The sequence below is a fragment of the Pezoporus wallicus genome, unplaced genomic scaffold, assembly GCF_028554395.1.
Source record: "Pezoporus wallicus isolate ANWC-B61680 ecotype Strahan unplaced genomic scaffold, APGP_CSIRO_Pwel_v1 scaffold_11491, whole genome shotgun sequence".
NCBI lineage: Eukaryota > Metazoa > Chordata > Aves > Psittaciformes > Psittacidae > Pezoporus > Pezoporus wallicus.
Window position 1 is genome coordinate 1428870 of NW_026642649.1, and position 19684 is coordinate 1448553.

Below are 19684 nucleotides of genomic sequence, written 5' to 3' on the forward strand. Positions count from 1 at the left end.
CTGTCTGTAGCACTGATAAAAGGATCGAACCAAACCCTGGATGCACTTCCAAATTTAAGGCTCCCACTGATGGTAGCAAGAGCAATGCCTACGAGAGGAAATACAGGCTGTAAGTAAGCCATCCTAGGATCAGTGCACTTCTCCCCATTTCCACCAAGTTTACGGTTAGTTGTTAAATTCATAACCAGGGAAGATGCCGAGAGCGCAGCAGATCCTGAAACTTTCTGGGTTTCTTTTATGTACCCCCAGAAATTCCGTTTAACAGCAGAGATTTATCAGGCCAAGTCCAGTTTACTGCAACCGTGCCAATAACCCCAGTAAAGCCCAGGGGGAACAGCAACACCACCAGGATTTGGCACACAGCTTTACTCCAGCAGGATGAAGTTTCCAACTGACTGTTGCACCGTTCTCTCCCCGAGACCTACCATAGCACCTGTGTTAAAACCATCATTGCGTTCCCCCTACCATCCCAATGCAATTCTTCCTTCATGGGTACGATACAGCACAACACTTGCCTAAGCAACCCTCGCTTGCACGCTTAGCCCTGGGGCAATCAAAGAGCAAAAAAAGAAACAATTGCTTGAGAAAGGGCTTTGCAGGATGGGCACACAGCCATTTCTTAGACCTGCATCATGTAAAACTGCAGGCAACACAGCAAATACAGCTGGTTTCTACAAGACATCTTTAATCAAGGCAAGTTTCTCCACACGATTCTTAGAGCGTGCTACTTGCAAATAGCTCATAAATGCATTTCTGACTGCAGATACACAGCACTAAACAAGGCAGGCTTCCAAAAGTATCTTCAAGCATCATGCATAACGGTGTACACTGCATTCATCTAGAGGTATTTCCCTTTACACATAGATTGCAAGAGGTTTAGAGCTGCTGGCACTCTGCGAGCTTTACATGCAACAAGGATTTTTAATATCAACTGAAATAACTTTTAACTGTGGGGAATAAAAACTCTAAAGTCCTGCTTCAGGAGGCTACTGATAAGAATATAAATACCTCACCATTGAAACCAGTTAGCGCCAGAACAAATTCAATATTAAGATGCTTCTTAGCACTACTCCATTGGAAGACACACCAACATTAAAAAACCCAAAAAGAATAAAAATGGCATATTCTCCTTTGACTTCAGCATACCCACACACAGTCAGATTTGCCAACAGCACAAGATCAGCTCCTGTCTGCAGTTTGTTTCATACAACTTTTGAAATCATTTCTTCTATCATCTTAGACACCACCAAACGGTCTGACTAACCCCAGCGAACCGAGCACCCTTCTGCACAGCTGCATTTTATTTCATTAATGGAATAGAAATATTTCAGGGATTTCCATTTTTACCTTTGCATCTCTCCTTTTCCAGTATCCATAACCAATCACCGCTCTGCTCTTCCATTATGCTCCGTATATTGCAGAGTGAGAAGCATCTTCATTAAATAGCATTAAAACCAGCACACACCCGCTCTCCCCACCGGAGCATGCTCCAGCAGTGCTGATCCCACAGCTCTCAAGGTAACCATGCCCAACTGGGAGCCGAGAGGCAAAGGCACTGCGAGATTACCAACGTGCAAGCCTAATTGTGCACACAAACTTGCCTCGATCCGTGACGAAGACTGCTAAAACAAAAACCAGCGTGCAGTTAAATTATGCGACTGAAGAGTTGCAGGTCAGTTTACAGCAATTTGGGTTGCCTTTTTTTTCCCCTCCCCATCACCCTCAGCTTCAATTTGTACTTGCCTAAAATCTACATATGCCAGTTACAAGAGTGCATGCATCTACCTCAGCGCAAGGGTAGAGAAGTCAAAGAGAGGATGAGCAAATGGTAGAGAAGTCAAAGAGGGGATGAGCAAACACTTGTGCTGCTCCTGAACGCCTTTATGTGTATGTGTGTCGTCGTCCCCCCCCCTCCCGGCACATTCACAGCAATGAATTCAAGCAAAACCGCACACACCTGGAAGCGCAGGGATGGGAGAGCAGAGCCACAAAAGCACACCTAGCACGGGAAATAACGCACCCGAACCGGGAGTGTGTCTCCCCCACCAGCCAAAACGGTGAATGAATGCCCAAAACCAGTTAAATAAAAAGAAAAAGAAACACCAATTAAACAAGGCTGCGCAATGGCTGCTCTGGATGAGTTGGTCAGATCTACAAGAGCTCTCGCTGAAAGGCACAGACAATGATGCTAAACAGAGCAACATGAACTATATTTTTATGAAAGCAAGCTGCTAGGATACCCAACAATAACTCCCGGGCTTGCGCTCCTCCTTCACTGCATGCAAAAAAGAAGAGATGCTGAGGAAGCATCAACTACATCCGCCGCCCGTAAGAACAATGCCAGGCAAACAAGCCCGGGCTTTCCCCCACCCAGCTTTTTAAAGCGGATCCTTCGATGCTGTTCACAAACCAGCGAGTGGAAGCTGGGTTCTGTGGGGCTGCTTTTTCCCCACACTTCGATGCATTTCAGCTCAAGGGACCGCTGGGAGGAGGGAAATGTCCCGTCCGTCCCCCCCCCCGCCCCGTCCCCAGGCACCGCCGAGCTCCGGCCGCATCACCTCACCCCCGTCCCACCGCGCACAGAGCAGGGGCAAGGCAAGGCGGCAGCGCGGGGTCCCTCCGCCCGCCGTACCTGCGTTCCGCCACCCCGGCGCTCCGAGGCTCCGGCTCCAGCACCGCTCTCATCCTGCCCCACCGCGCTCTCCCCTTCCTTCCTTCCTTCCGTCCTTCCTTTCCCCCCCCCCCCCCCCCCCCCGGTAAATACCACATCTCGGCGCCGGGCTGCTGCAACTGCTATAAATAATTGCACATCGCCCGTCCCAGGCGCACGCCCCAGCGCTCCATGCACGGCTCCTCGCTCCCGTTCCCACCGCTCCACATGCTCAAAGCCGCCCTGACCTCCAAAATTAAAAGCTCGCGGGAGGGAAGGGTGGTGGGGGAACGATCCCAACGACATGACAGAAAACACATGCTGGAAAGGGGGGGGGAGGGGATACACAGTATACAAATCACCGCAACAACAAAGAGCATCACGCCACACAGATCCTGGGTTTGGCTTTTTCTTTCCATTTTTCTTTTTTTTTGGCTTTCTTGTTTTTTGTTTTTTTTTTAAAAACTTGCCTGCAAACGCGATCTGCCCGCAGCGCCTCGGGTTAATTTTTGTTTGTTTGGTATTTTGGGGCTGGCCGGTTAGTTTATTTTGCTGCAAACCACGCTGCTGTTACAGTACAGTGCCTGGCTTCCTGTAAGGCATCGTCTCTTCCTCCTCCGCCTCTCCCGGTGCCCGACCGGGTCCCCTCACGCTGCTCTGCCCCCGGCCTCCGTCCTTTATGTGCCTCGCTCCCCGGCTGCGCCGCGCCGCGCTCTGCCTGCGGGTCTCTTCCCTCTCCCTTCCCCTCTCCCCGCCCACGTTGCGTGCCGCGCCTCGGACCGCAGGCCCCGCCGCCGGCCCCGCAGCCATTGCGGGCACCCCCCGAACCATCCCTTCCCCGATACCCGCCCTTTACCACCCGCAGCCGGCAGGGCGCTGTGCGGGGTGGGGATGCCTGTCGGTCTGCCTGCCCGGCCCTGCGTGTGCTGGGTGGCTTCCTGCCCGCCGCTCCCCCTCGCGTCCTCCCCGTCAGCCCATCCCTCAGCCCAGAAGCACAGACAAAGCACCCGGGAGCAGCGCTAATAAGGAGAAAGCTCGTTAATCTCCTCAGATCCCTTGTTATCTGCTCCCACCCACTCCATATCGCTGCCTCCCCCCCCACCCTCCCAGAAGAAAAAAAGGAGGAAAGAAAACGGGCCCTTGGCTCCAGATTTAGTGGAGGGTGGTTTTGATTATTATTGCTGCTGATCCCCACTGATGGGTTGAGCTGATGAAAGGGGGGGAAAAAACCACCAACAAAAAGGCCTGCAGCAGATTTGGGGTATAGGAGACGAACCACTTAAAATGGGGCACATGATCCCTTTCCCCTGCCCTCCCCCTTCCCAGCACATCTCTATCCAGGATCTGCCGTGATGATGCTTATCCATCAGCCTCACTGCACACCATCAAGGCAGACGGAAACAGACAATGCACATAAACCACATAAAACCCCTGCTATCCATTTAAAATCTGAGCCTCGCTTTACCCAACTGAATGCATCCCGGCGTTCATTCTGCACTCAGCTGAGAAAAGGGCATTTACCTCTTTTCTAGGTGGCTATTAATATGCAGTGAAATTATAGCTGTACAACACCAAATGTAATTGCCATAGATCACTTAGAGCAGATCCCGCCATTCAGCTGCTGGAAATGCATGCTCTGTGAATAACCATGCATCTGGTACAATGCCCTCTACTACAATAACCTGAGAGGAGACAGAAGCGTCTGGTACTGGCTGCAATTAGTAATCGTAAGGATGAAAAATAAACAGTCAATAAGTAAAAAGCAGCAAGGTCCTAGGAAGTGCAGTCATTGTTTCTGTCTGCAGCGATACAAATAATCCAACTCCCACAGACAGACACTCCTGATTTAAAACACACGGCTGAAAACGCACTCCTTTTGTTATGTGCTTCCAGAAGGTCCTTGGTACAGAAGGCAGTTTGCCACAATTAACCAGTCATGTACCAGCCAAACACAGACAAATGCATGGGAGGCTGGAGGGCACCACGTCTGCTTGAGTGGGAATTCTCCAGGCACCCCTGGAATCCCTCTTTCCCCTTGGAAGCAAACCCTTGCTTTCACCAGGGACTGCTGAATGGCATCTGACTGGAAGAATACAGTGAGCAGTGAACCACAACAGGGTGTGCATCAGCAGGCTCCTGGTGCACGCCTCGAGTGATCAGTGGCGTTCAGCTCTGTGCACCAAAACCTGTTCCGCTCATGCACCTCCTGATGGGGCTTAGCATGGGCTCCTAGCATGGGCATGTGTGGCTCCAGCTGCTTTTCATTTCATATCCCCACCCGATGTGCTACAAATTGCATCTGAAAGCGCAAAAAAACCTAGCAGAAAGGCTCTAAATGGCACTAGTATTCTACAGCACACGGGGGAAGGACCAGCTCTTTGCTTCTGGAGGATTTCTTTCAGCCATCTCCACTGTGGACCAAAGCTTGTATCCCAAAATGACCATCTTGAACATGCACTGGAATGCAGAGGACCTCTCCTGGCTGCTGCACATCATCCCCCTCTCTCCCAAGCGAGGTACCCAGTTAATGACAGGAACGCAGGCTTGATCAGGATGATCAAGCCCTACTCACTCATGCCTTTGCTAGACAGCCTGCAACTCACCTGCAAAGAGGAGAGGGAGTGAGGGGAGTGAACAGCACCTTACCCCAGTCACTGGACACGATGAACATGGGAATCAGCCACGTGTGCACAGCTTGTCTGCCACCGCTGGGATACTGGGGTGTCTTCAGAGTGGGGAGTGCCAGAGCTGTGTGTCAGATCTGTGAACAGACAAAAAGGCATCGAGCTGTAGTCCTGGCAGTTCACTCCACTCCCTCCTGCGGGGCAGGATGCGCTTGGGGCAAGTTAGCAGATGCTAAAAGGTATCAGCGACAGCAACATCAAAGGAAATACTCAGAAAAAAAAACCAAACCCAAGTCTCACCCTAGTATCATGCAAGCTAGTATTTCCAGTGAGAATGGCAAGCAGCATCAAACACAGCATGTGCAAAGAGGTGAAACTGCCTCCCTTTGCTGAGATATCACCTCAGACCTTCGCAGTCAGCTACAAACCTAAGGGAATATGGATTCTACATCCCCTCTTCAGGGCTTTTCTTTGCAGAAAGAAAACTCACAATCACTGCACAACCATAATACTCAAGAGGTGGGGAGCCACGGCAATGCTTTGCAGCTGCATGTGCTGATTTGTAAGCGTGCAGAAGGACAACTGTCCATTAGAGCTTCATGGAAGTCGGTAGAAGCTCTGTGTTCAAGCACAGGCAGAATTTGATGAGCTCCTCAGACCTCTGACACCTTTTTGTGGCTGTTGCATTGCCAGATTCTGGCAGTCATTGGGGAAAAAAAAGAAGACAGGCAGACACATGACCTGCTTGTCCAAATACTTTCTGGAATAAAGCATTTAAGTAACCCCCAGCACATGCTTTCTGGGACTCTGGTCCTGCAAAGTGCCCTTGTGCAATAAGGACCATGCTACAGCAGTGAAGCAAAGGTGTCACAGAATAATCACAGGGGGGTTTGTGTCCCATGGGCAAGGACCCCTTCCACTAGAGCAGCTTGCTCCAAGCCCCTGTGTCCAACCTGGCCTTGAACACTGCCAGGGATGGGGCAGCCACAGCTTCTCTGGGCACCCTGTGCCAGCGCCTCAGCACCCGCACAGGGAAGAGCTTCTGCCTAAGAGCTCATCTCAGTCTCCCCTCTGCCAGTTTAAAGCCTTTCCCCCTTGTCCTGTCCCTACATGCCCTTGCCAGAATCCCTTCTCCAGCTTTCTTGTCGGCCCCCTTTAGGTACCGGAACACTGTTACAAGGTCTCTGCAGAGCCTTTTTTCCTCCAAGCTGAACAAGCACACAAGAGGCAGCACCAAACCCTTCAGCTCAAGGTGTTTTCAGAGCACGACAACAACAGACTGTATTACTTGCTCACTGCGAGCACACTTTCTGACTCTGTTAACTCAATTTTCACTTAGGAATCGAGGAAAAACCTTAGTGGGCTCTCAAAAACCAGCATCAGGGTTTGTAGGGGATGTCAGACAACCATAGGGAGCTTCATGCAGTTCTGCACTCACAGGAGGTTCCTGGAATAGAAGGTGTGTGGTGTTACTGAACACATTAATGAAAGCCTGCATGAGTGGCTGCACATTTCTTCTACCTCTAGTCATTTCTCAGTGAAGCAAAGCTAGCGTATGAAGTGTATTGTGTTTTGGAGTTATGGAACGATTCCGATTGAGGCACAACAGTATAATAAGCTAACTGTTGATGGATTTTACCATAACCTGTACGAGAGATCAGTCTTAGTTGTTTGCTTTCAACTTTTATTCCATTTTTATGTGTGACAAACAAAATAACCAGGAAGAATTTGGAGAGGAACTTAAAAATACTGTGCTTTATCGGGAATGGCACTTTACAATATGGAAATACAGCCAAATTGCTGCCGTTCCAAACACTTCTCGGGAAGAACCCAAATATTTATTCCACCTATAGCATTACCAATAAAGGAAAATTAAGCAAGCAATTTGTGTGCAGCTTGTCCTGGTAGCTCAGATTTGATGCAAAAAGAGAAGCTTTCTGCTGTTCCCACTGAAGTCAGTGGGAATTTTGCAGTGGACTTCATTAGGATTAAGATCAGGCACCTAAATCTGGGGCTGTCTCTTTAGAGGAAGATCAATGAATAACGCTTTACAACTATAATCTGTTGCTAGAGGGGCTGAGGAAGGTGTTTTCCCCCCACATCATTTCTTCGTGTTTAACATTTCAAATCCCCTCTTTGTTTCTTTTGGAAATCCTGAAGTGTTTGACGTGCCGTATCTGTGTCCCTTCAAAAGGATATTCCAATGTGGACTTCCTCACCCCATGAAGAGTTCTCTGACCCCAACTCAGACCAGAAACTAGCTCCGAATCACTGCTCAGTTGTGACTCTTACAGGAAGATGAGCAGGAATTGCAACCCTAGCTTGGAGAGCTGTAGCACTGGTGCAGAGGGACTCTTGTGTTGTAGCCTTTTCCTTCCTTTATTCTATAGGCAGAAGGACTGGAGGACTTCCAGGTCAGGGTGTTGGGGGGGCAGTGGACTGGTTCTGAAGTAAGTCAAATGCTACCCAGAGGGCTCAGCCTGGCATCCTTCTGACTCAGTCATATGGCAGACAGCATTCAAAGAGCTATGACAGGTTGGGAGATCAAGGCAGTGGGCAGCTCTCAGTTGCTCTGGACAGAAGCACATCTCTAACGTAGGAATTTAGCATCATAGTGGTTTTTATGATATATATATATATATATATATATGCAGTGTGCACGTTAGGGCAAAGAGACAAATAAAAAGCAGTGGTGAGGAAGAGCAGTGAGAGAAGAAAGTCAGCAAGAATGTTGTGAGACGCGGTGTTAGGATGGGCCGGAGAGAAAATGGTGATAAAAAGAGGAGGAGGGAGAGTCCCAGGCTATCTTGGCTATCCTGAGATCTGTGATTCATTGCGGGGAATGTGCAGTACCTACACGTATTAGAGCACTGTAGGGAAGAAATCAGGCTGAGGAAATTCCAGTCTTTCAATAGGATTTATGAGCTTTAATAATCCAACGGCTCAGGGTCACCCAAGAGCCCAGGAATTGCTTGGCTTACAAGTATGAGTGGCTCTAAGGAGATATATGACAAAGATAGCATCTGCAAGAGGGTAGTTGCACTCCTCAGCAATAGGAATCACAAACAACTTCACTAGCACAAAGCAGTTTCCCATCAGAATTTTAGCAGGAAAAGGCTTTATTGCAGCCCTTTGTCTACAGCAAAGTACAAAACCCTAGCTTTCCTCCTGGCACACCTAGAGAGCAGGCAAGCACTGGTCACGAACGCTGCTCAGGAGGAGATGAGATCATCCACAGTGAAAACCATCACAATATTCTGGCTAATCAGTTCCCCTCACAATCCACGTTAAATGAGGTGGTTGCCCCCTTTAAGGGCCTGTGATGCTTTATGTGCAAAAGAGCGTGCAGATGTGCCAAAGAACAGGAGCAACCAACAAGAACCCCAACCCAACCCAAAACTCAACACCTGGGCTAAACCACGCTTTCCAAACCCAGCCCTGTACAAACTACTGGAGGCAATGGCAGCCTCTTTCTACACCTTATGTATTGTCACATTAGTTTTGCTTGTGCTCAGCAAATATGACCAGGAAAGGCACAGACGTAGCCATAATTCAGCATAGTCAGTGTGACTATGCTGAAAGATCCCAACAGCAGCCCTACAGTAAACAGAGAGTAATTCTTGCTATGTGTCACTTGAAAACCCTCTCAAGTTCTCTCAGTGATAAAAGTAGCAAAATGTGGCCTTTGTCATGTGGGTGGGAAGCGTTAGGGGTCTTCCAAGGAGCTATGGGTTAAAATCCTACAGCAGTAATCATTTGATAAGGTGTGGGGATTGCTGTGGTGCCCTTTTAGCAAGTTGCAGTGTTTCTCTTAAACACTTTGCAGTCAACTTTAGTGTTGGTTTAGTGAGCTGCAGAAAAGAGGCAGCAAAGAGTGAATGACTGCTTATGTAAAGATAGAATCATAGAATAGTTAGGGTTGGAAAGGACCTTAAGATCATCCAGTTCCAACCCCCCTGCCATGGGCAGGGACACCTCACACTAAACCATGCATTCACCATGAAGGGATGGATGGGGGCAGTAGGAAATCCCACAGCGTTGTACTGCAGGGACAGAACACAAAGGCAGATACTGAAGCTTCCAGCACTTTGAGGTCTTGGACCTTTCAGGTCTTGGATGCTTAAGCATAGTTATTTCTCAGTCACTGCCCTTAAAATAATGCAGTTCCCCCCATTTTTTTCCAGCTGCCTTCCTTTTGTTTCACATTGCCTTACCCACTAGACATATTTAAATTTTCCTTTGTTTGGAATCTACATTTTTTCACGCCCTAAAATTACAGCCTTTGCGATGTGCAACACTGTCGAAAGTCCCTTCACTGAAAGAGCAGAACATGGTACAATTTTAGCATTGTATAATTTCCTGCATAATTGTTAAATCATTCTCTCCCTTTCCTCCCTCCCCCTCTCTTATTTTATTTTCTTTAAGGAAAGAAGGATTCAAAGTGCATATCCAGAGAGAGGGACAGCCAGAAAACGGCTACGCCGCACCTCACCTTTATTGCAACAACAATCCTGCATCACTGACAAGACATCCCCTACCTATTGCTTCGATTGCTCAGCACTGGACTCTGTACTCTGCAAGGCACCATTGGCTCACGAACACAAACCTCCCCGTGTGTTTGTGACGCTGTATTCCCAAATATCATAACCATGAAAACATGGAAATGAAACCGTTCGTGCCATTTTCCTGTGCACCATCTGGGTCTTGCAAGAAAGCTGACATTATCTGTCAGCCTAAAGATAACCACATTTTCCCTCTTTTGTATCGTTAATGTTTGTCATCGCAAATTTCACTTTAATGCTCCAATTACGTTATGACATTCTTACAAACTGAATGGCACTAATGACTTTCATTATTATTTACACACTTTCTTAATTATAAGGCTCTCCCTCTCATTCACAACACGTTCTCTCGCATAACACTCGCTCTGATATAAAGCTAATGAATTTTAAACTTTCTGTTACATAAAGGCTCATGATTAATTACCCAGCTTCCCAATCTCTTTATGATGCACAATACAGGGCTCTCCTGCAGTGCTGCAGCAAAGAGGAAGAAGTATGGAACTTTTACACCCTCCTCAGTGAAAGCAAATGGAGTATCTTTCTCTTTAAAGTGTCATATGCAAATGTAACTGAAAACAAATACGCATCAAACCATTCCTCGGGAGAAATCTAAATCTCCCCATATTAGCAGCATGTAGCAAACAGGATGATAATGCCTATTATTATCATCTTTAATTTTTCATGACAACAGTTTTTTAATCTAGTTCAAGCAAATGAGACAGTAGAAGTAAAATTCCGTGGCTTTTATGTAAGACATCACAGTGTTATATGCTGTATCACCAAGATCAACTATTTATGTCGGTTTAATTATTCAAGACACCGGACTCCTCCACTGATAAAAAAGACAAGACACAGAAGCCCAAGGTTGCACCACACCAGATGAAGGGCAGTCGTGACAAATACAAATTACTGCGCTTCAGACTGACAAAGGTTAATACAATAAACCAGAGCCTGGAAGACCCTGAAAGACGTTGTGGGGGCACCGAACAGCCTAACAGTGAAAGGCATGGCTCAGGATGCGCTAGGCACAAGCTCTACACGTCTCAGTGCCTGCGCTGCCAACAGAAGCTGGGTTCCCACAGCCAAGAGTAAACTTGCTGACAGCCACAGGGGGGAAAATGGGGTAATTAAAAGGAATGGCTACTGTCAGCCCTTTTGTCGAGTACCGAACTTGACCTTAAGATTATGGGGAACATGTGCATATAAAAACCTATTTCCTGCCATTCCACAGCAAGTTCCCTTTTATGCCTCTCCCTGTTAGTAAAGCAGGAACCAGTATCTGTGCAAATACATAACATAATCCAAATAGGGATATAGTCTCAAATGGGACAGAAGCACATTCTGCCATGCCTGAATCGATGGAAAGCAGGCTATGAATGACGTATTTGCTTAAACCAAGCATGGAACACCTAGAAAGATGAAGATTCGTATGCTAGAGCCATTTACCTATCTGTTGCCTTTGTATTAATTCTTACTGCTGATTTGCTGCTGGAATAGATAGGAAAATCAGCTTTTTTTTTTGTGACAAAAGACTGTTCTCTTTCAAACCCAGTTGGTTTTCTTTCTAATGCTGTCTGCTTTAAATTTCTAACCAATTTCCAGCGTCACTGAAAATCCCTGTGCAATTTAATGATTTCATTAATTACATTCAGTAATTCCCTGAAACACTTCTTGGTGAATATGGCAACTGCGTGGTCCCACAGAGCAAACAACTTCAAAACATTCTTTCTCAGCATCGCATCCAAGGCCTGATCCAATATGATTATCCTGCTATATTCAATTAAGATCCCATTCCAAGGCTGCTATTCTACCCACCAGCATCTCAGTTATCTGATTTATGAAACTTTCTAACATCAGGCAATGTTCTGTAGGGGGAAACAAGCAAGCAAGCAAACAAATAAAACCAAACCTGAAGGAACTGAAAATTGGTCCTTCCATGCTCTTTAATGTATTCTTACATGCTATGGACTTAATGTTACTAGGAGTACATTAGGAAGCAAAACATATAACCACTCCTATTGTTTCTTTAAATCCAAACCTAGAAAGCAGGCTTTGGAGGCAGGGAGGCTCTTGGCAGAAAACAAACAGAGGAAGAAGAAAGAGAGAGAGATGCAGAAAGAGTAGGTCTCAGAATGACATTACTTTCCCAATTCTAATAAAGTTCCTTTGCTCAGCATCCAAAAAATCTGACAACTTCAGTGCTATTCCAGATTCAATCCACTTGTAATGGAGGAAAATACAGTATCTAAGGGCAAATGGTGGGACTGTGTAAATAGATGGAGTGCTCCTGAAATCTGTTTGCCTCGACACTCGGCTGCTCTCTGTGGCTATTGCAGTGCTTCATCTTCTGCTGCTGATGCTGGGGTCAAAAGCACTGGGTTAAGGTACCTATAGGATATGCAAGTTCACATTCAAAGCCTCCTGACATTGTGGGCAGAGAGCGTCAGGCGTTCACAAGGGGTCAGATGATGCTCCTCAGTTACATGCTTATCATGAAATTTCAGAACAATCCTGTTGAGAGTCAAGTGAATGCACACACACAAAAAGTCCTTTGACCAGCATCAGAGATGTCCTATTTGCTCTTGGAAGGTTGGACAGTGACCCTAAGCTCTATGCTTTTTGTTGGTGGTTTGTGTTGAAGACAAACTTCCTTAAAATACAGTGAATACTGAGCCACAGTAACTGTTAATCTTGATTGTTTTTTACATGTGAAATAGTTTCTGTATTTAGACACATTAATCATTTTCCAGTATCATCAAGGAATAATTGTACTCTAAACACAATGGTGTAGTCCTTGGACACCTTCATGTGCTTGACTGTTAGTAACAGCACTTACACAAAAGAAATGAAGCATCAAAGTCAGACACAAACACAATAAAACAGTCAAGCTGATCTTTATACAGAGACATAAAAACAACTGGAGAAGGTTGATAATAATGTCAGAATAGGTAAAATGAGTCACAGTTTAGTAAGTGGCATGGAGATTTGCAATTATAATCTTATGGCCCATTCCTCATGCAGACCAAGCTCGTGCTAAACTTACAGCCCACTGGATCAACTGGTTAATACGACAATTAAAAGACAAATGTATTTTAATGACATATGGCAGCATCCTTATGTTGTGTAGCTTTCAACAATATTTTTGTTTATTGTTAATACTTGTGTCATGAAATTCTAGCTGTTTAAGATAATTAAATGTGTCTGTATCACCACATTCCCCTTACGAGGAGTTAGACACAGGCCCTCCAAGATTCCTCATGAAGAAGAAAAGATTTATTAAGCAATCTGGAAGTGAGATAGGCATGGCAAACAGGAGCCTTGTTTCAAATCTGTAACTCTATTACATGGTCCTGTGATCCGCTGCGTAGATGAGTATGTGAAGCAAAGAAGCCTTCTCCCTCTCTTGCCTTTCCTGTCAATGTCAGGAGAGCTTCCTAAAAGAAAACGCCAGCAAAGGGAAGTGCTTCATGAACGTGGAGATAGGGCAGAGGGAGAGGCGAGATGCCACTAGGAGAAGTAAGTAGTGGTAGTGGGGAGCAATCTGCTGAAGCTTGCTCTTACAATTGAGTTTGTTGTTGCACGCTACGTGAGATCTCCACAGCCCAAGAAAGATGAGCCCTGCATCACCTGGGAAAGCTGCATGTGAAGCGGCGCCATGAGGCAGGAGCCAGCGCGTCAAACATCTGATCCCCGTTCTACCTGTTGTGTAATGGATAATTTTGAACAATTCAACCCATCTCCCAGTGCTTTTATTTATTCTCCACACCTGTTTCTTCTGCTCTTTCTTATGGCTATTGTAACGCAGGGGAAAGAGCTATCCATCACTGCGAGTTTACGTAATGGCACTCTGCAAAAATGGAACATCCTACATCCCCGTCTGAAAATAGCTCCATGAAGATGATGGGAACACTACACTGATCTTGGCAGCAAGCTCGCTTGCCGGTAGCATCGTCTCGATGTATTCCTTCAAAACGTTTGGTATTGATTAACGCAGGGTTTAAAAGCACAAACAATAAACTACTCATTTTGATTTATAAAGCAGTTCTAGTGTTTATCACAGGCAGAGTATTTTCATACAAATATGCTTAGTAAATAAGCCAAAAAAAAACCCCAACAGATCAGCTCTTCCCTGCATTGTAACTGTAATCGCTTTCCTATAAACAACACTGGGAACCTCTTTCCCAAAACACCACAGGGAAAAAAAGATGAGCCTTGCAAACCAAGAAAGCCAGTGAAGCCCATAAAGATAGAGCCTGCACGGAGAACGTCTCACCTGCATTGAAGGCACAAGCACATCTGCCTGTTTATAATACAAGGGCATTGGACAGATGGTACTAAATTTGCAGGAGCAGAATTACAAAGCTCATCAATTTTTGATAGACCTGTACATCATGAGGACCTGGATGAATTGGATTCAGGGAAAATCAAGATAGACCCAGACATCTGGAAATACTGCAAATAAGGTCCTTTAGTCATCACAGCCTGCTATGGAGGGAAGAACATTTTAGGGACGTGAATTTTGGGGACACCCCCCCCCAAGGTAATGCAGTAAAATCTTAGCTGTACAAATGATGTCTTCTCACGTCTATCCTCATTATTTTTACCATACTTGCATCTTCTGCATCCTGCCTTTCTCCTCCTAGGAGCTGGCAGCTTTTAAGATTGACCACAGAGATGGGGCAGGTGCCCAGCCTTGTATACCTAAGCATCGCGGCCAAAAGTGGCGTGCTTACTTCCAAAACAGCAGCAGGGGACTCATAGCATGGCCACCAGTACAAGCATCACAAACCCCTAAATAGCAAAGCTCTTTCCTTTTAATTGCAGTGCCCAGCATTATTTTTTCAGGGGTGAGCAGTTCTCCAGTGTCCCCTGTGGGCCTTTTGTCAGCTTCTATGTACTCTTGGTTGTTTTGCTGATGCTCCTCCGCAAACATGATGATAGCTGGTAAAGCCATACATATCCACCTGAGAAAATGGTCAGAATTAAAACCAGACGGCGTTTCAATGCCAGTCCTCTGCATTTGCATCTGACACCTGCAAGGGAGGTGACTGCCTCATGTCTAGAGCAAGATGCCATGCTAAGAGAACAAGAAAAATTTGATTCTCCAGAGATGTTGGAATTCACTCACAAAGCATGAGGGCAGCACACCCTGGGGTCCTCCAGCTCCATGATTTATGCTGTCTACCTCTTCTTCATTATCTCCAGTACCATTTACCTCTAAAAAATGAAGCTTTCAGGCTTTCTTTGCCCTTCTATTCCTCCATTCTCTGTCCTGTGTCCCATGTAGTTTCCTCTCTCCTTTTTCCTTTCCCTCTGTCCGTATTCACGCCGGAGGGTATATCATGATGAGGCTCTCTAATCAATCGTCTGACTCATTGCCTGATGGCAGAATATTGCCATGGCTAATGACTAATATGACTGCAGGATTTCCAAATGCTGTCTTATAAGATCTTGCAGACAGCCTATTAACTATTTTTCAGCCTTACCAGGATGAGCTGGGTAGCAAAGTAAACCAGTATGATGTAGCACAGGAAACTAATTTCTTAGCAGCTGACTTCTATTTATAGGTCTAACCTAAATAAAACAGTATAGGACAAAGTATTTCCAAACTGAGAAACGCTCCCTTTGTGAACAGCTTTTCCAAAGGTACTCCAAGTGTTCGTTTGCACAACGAATGACAACAAATAGTGGTTGAAACTTTCTTATTCCCGAGAGATGGCAATTGATATTTACATTCATATTGTGAGTCATTATGAAAGCAGAAACGTGTGAAACTGCTAAGACAAACAGCTACATGCATTGTGTTTGTTGATCTGTATTATGCATAGCAAACACTTTTCCCTCCGCATTATAGTTTTGTGATGAGCAAAGGAGTAGCAGAGCACTTTTTCTCTCTGCGACTCCCATGTCCCTGTAAGTGAAACTATTTGCCCTTTCAGTTAAATGCAGTTATTCTAGGTCAGCAACCGAGTTTCATTTCAGATTGATGTGAAAGCCATATACTTAGTTTCAATAGTAAGAACTTTTCACACTGGTAAGGCGTTATCACCAAAAGCAGTAAGAATAGTCACAAGGAGGATTTGCAGATGATTTTGAAACCTGACAGTGTACAGAGGATGCTTTGCTGAAGTCCTAATGGTGCCTAAGAATATCCTGTATTCTTTACAGACACATACATTAATCCTGTTATTCTTTCCTTGCCATGGAGCTGCAGACACACTCATCCATTTGCCTTTTCCAGATTGCTGCACTGGCCTGAACAAAGAACTTGATAATCACAGGATTTGGATACTTCCTCTGGGCAATCAACTGTTACCCTCCTGCAGTTTGTCCATGCCTGAAAACACAATGATGTTTGACCAGTTCTCTTGCACAGAACTAATTTCAGCACTGACACATTTCCCAGATACCCATTTATAAATACTGATGCCCTCTTGATCAACTCATCTGGTCACCTTGCCACTGACAGTAAAATGATGTCGATGTGAAATGAACATCCTCAGAGGTATTTTGAGAAGGGTGAAGTGCTGCTGATTGTCAATGGATTAACAAGAAGCATTGTCTTGGGCATAAAAGAACAGAGCCTATAGCTAGGGAAGGAGATACAGCATCAAACTGGGAACTATACTATAAAGATTAGTGTTAGAAAACTAATGAATAATGTCACAAGACCTTAAAGTGGCTAATCTCATTGAGAGAGCTTGTTAGATCATCAGATTGCCTAGCAGAGAAACCTGCTTCCATTACTGCTGTGTTTGCGGTGTCAAACCCAAGTAGTGTTCCTCCACTTGAATTTTCATTCATTAGAGTTGGAAAGCCAAGCAGAACAAAATGCAGGGGCACTGAATTTGTTTCCCTTTCGCTAGCAGAGTTTTCTCAGTACTCGGGTATCACATACAGGAGAAACACACACTGAGCTCAGCTCGAGTCGCTGTCACGACTCGGCCCCTTCCCCACAGCCCTGCAAGCTTTAGCTGCTCTAACACCCAGCCTCTAGCACAGAAGCAGTAAGGAGTTCCACCATATGAACCTGAAAAATCCAACATAGCAGGAACATTTCCACCTCTCAACCCTCAACCCAGCCAGAAAAGGGTAAGCCCTCCTCCAGTCTGACAGTGTTTCTAGTTCATTCTCTGTATGTGGCTTTGGTTCTTTTTCCCCCCGAAGCTGAATATGCAAAGGTAACCAGTGCTGACTCTATCCTGTGGCTGCAACTTAGCATGCTCCCATCAGGTTACCACATCTGAAGATAAAATAAGAGTCGTTTCCCTACCTGTATTTCCTCTAAAGCCAGCAGCTGGTAGAAGAAAACAGAGTTTTGGCAGCTGGGTAAAATCAGAGCCTTGCTGAATTCGTGCACTGATTTCACCTGAGCCTAATTCTTACCACCCATCCTTACAGGAGTGTTGTACAACACTGGCTATGTCTTAAATATTGCTTCTTTCCTGTTGGGTAAGGAAAAGCTTCTGTCTTAACTTCATGCAGTGCACCTAACAAACTGCCATAGAAAACTGCTGCAATATGAAGGCTATTATGTTGTCTCAGTTTTTAAAGAGCAAACACTGCAGTCATGTTTGGTTTTTTTAAACTCAAATGCAAACCCTTCCAGGCGTTGAGTTTATAGCGGCATTTTCAATGTTCTTGAAGCGTTAGGAGGGGAACCTGTGAATTTTAAGTAGTGACAATCAATAAGGTTTGAGAAATATATTGAAGATTAAATCTCAAGCCCATGATCCTGACAGAGCTGACACTTGGTACGCACTCAGTCATCATCATTTGTATCATTTTTCCTCCTCTGTGAAAACAGTGCTGATCTTGCTTTCGCTGTTGTCTATCCAAGCGTACTCTGAAACTCCTCATGTAATAAGATAAGCAGTTTTTAATGGGATTTAAAACTAGGTGCCATGCAGTCAACATCAGACACTGGCATAACTCTCACATTAAAGTCCGTATTTGTCATCAGAAGTTGGGGAAAGGGTTGTTTGGTTTTTAAAGCATCTGATAGCAAAGGTTCTCTATTCAGGAACACGCTTTAAATTAACTTGGGGTGCTGCTAAAGAAGCCTACTCCCTCCAGCTGAACTGAAATTAGGTTGATCCCTTCCAGTATTTTAACAGCCAGATAATCTGAATGTTCGGTTTTGCATCTGTTACACAATTCCTTCTTTATTCTGAGTCATTTGGTAACCTCTAAAAATAGTTCACTCTTCTTGAATTAGCAGCACACTGTTATAGATCATGTAGACAGAAAAGCCTATCTCCTGGCTTCTGCATAGCCAAGATGCTACAGGGCTCCAGCATCAGAAAAGTCATTGCAGTGTATTCTAACTCCAACAGATGTTATTGCTGGCCTCTTTGAGGGGCAAAAAGGAACATAAAAGAAAGAAAAACAACGGATTACAAGCCAACCCTATTGCTCAATTCCAACAATAAAGCGCTATGTCCATGGAGGTGGACTGTGACATAAAGATGTTTGCTTAGAGCAGCTCGCCTTGGAGGCACAATAACTGATTTTTTCAGGTCAGTATTTGACTGCCTTATTTTTGCACCTGGGATAGAAGTTGATACTATTTTGGCAATAGAGGGACTATTTGTTCTGCAAACAAACCCCAGTTTCTGATGGAATCAGATGCTTCGAGCTCCGGCTCTGCCATGGATGACGCAGGACATGCACACGGGAGTCCCAGGAAGAGAGGAATATATTCATTTGTTGCTCTGGAGTACTGCTAAACTATTATTTGATACTCAGCAGTAGGTGTTCTACGACTGTTCCTCAGCTAAATTAGATTCTCTTTTTTTATTAGCTGTATGATATGTCTCCAGAGAATTATTTCCCAGTAAAAACATCTGAAATAGCCGCAGCAAGCTGGTGAGATGAGAAATGGCAGCTGGGAACATTACAGAAGTCCAAGTGGAAGTATGGGTAATTAAATCAGAGGCAGACAAGATCCGTCAGGAAGTTAGAAATGACTTTCAGATGAATGACAGGTCACTGTTACCAATCCAAGCTTTGCTGGGTAAACAAAGCAATATGAGTACAAAACAGAACAAGGTGCTGGAATGTCATGCATGCGGTATAAATACAGTCCATGCAGTTAATGCACCAAAGGAAACAAAACAGGTATTTTTTGTTGTTCCAGCTTGTGGGAAAGCCTGTTTTCCACCTAATTCTGCAGAAAAAAGAAACACTTGTGTCTCACCTTCCCCTTGCTCATGTTCTAAAGGGGTCAGAATGTTCCTATACATTTTCACTGAGAATGCAAACTGGTCCATTCTCCTCCTGAATCTCGGGCTTCCTCAAAGTGGTGGTGGTGGTTATTATTTGCCATCACTCACACCATATGAAAGTTTGCCCCATCTCTGTTCCTTTTTACTAAAGGGTGTGCTTCAGAAACAATTTTAACTGAGATTTCTTCTCCCTCTATGTAAAAGCCTACAAAAATAAGGCTTCTCCTAGAGTCTGCAGTGTTAGGGTGGAAAAATATTGTTTTGTTATCAATGCACTTCTTATTTCCTGTACAGGAAGGGGCTTTTGTGAGATGTGCATAGAAATCACAATAGTGGATGTGATCCTATCAGAATCCTACCTCTGAGCCTAAAGCGAACTGAAAGAAATACCTGAATAACTCTTCCCAAGCTCTTCCCTAGGGCTAAACTTGAGGTGTTTTTCTTTACCCGTAGAAATGACCAAGATTGAAGTGTATGAATTTCACTAACAATGTCCCATAGAACGTTGATGTCATGCTGAAGAGTTTCTTTTCTTATGTTAAACATCCCCATTTTTACATTCTACCCGCACTGCAATCTACCTGTTTGCAACCATTCACTTCTTCGTGGGCTTCTTTATTG

The 19684-nt window shown here is 45.1% G+C and overlaps 1 protein-coding gene across 24 annotated transcripts in view; it reads right to left on the reverse strand.

The window, feature by feature from the left end:
* Positions 1-19684, reverse strand: part of ARPP21 (cAMP regulated phosphoprotein 21) — a 184215-nt gene that overhangs the window by 127687 nt on the left and 36844 nt on the right. For 4 of the 24 annotated variants that reach the window (XM_057431671.1, XM_057431669.1, XM_057431683.1 and 1 more), the window contains exon 1: positions 1348-1690. The gene's annotated coding sequence lies outside the window, so the exon portion shown is untranslated. Of the gene's footprint in view, positions 1-1347; positions 1697-1957; positions 1982-2240; positions 2264-2632; positions 2723-2764; positions 2904-5296; positions 5412-19684 lie in introns of those variants that run through there. The other 20 variants (XM_057431680.1, XM_057431668.1, XM_057431666.1 and 17 more) reach the window with 14 other exon arrangements.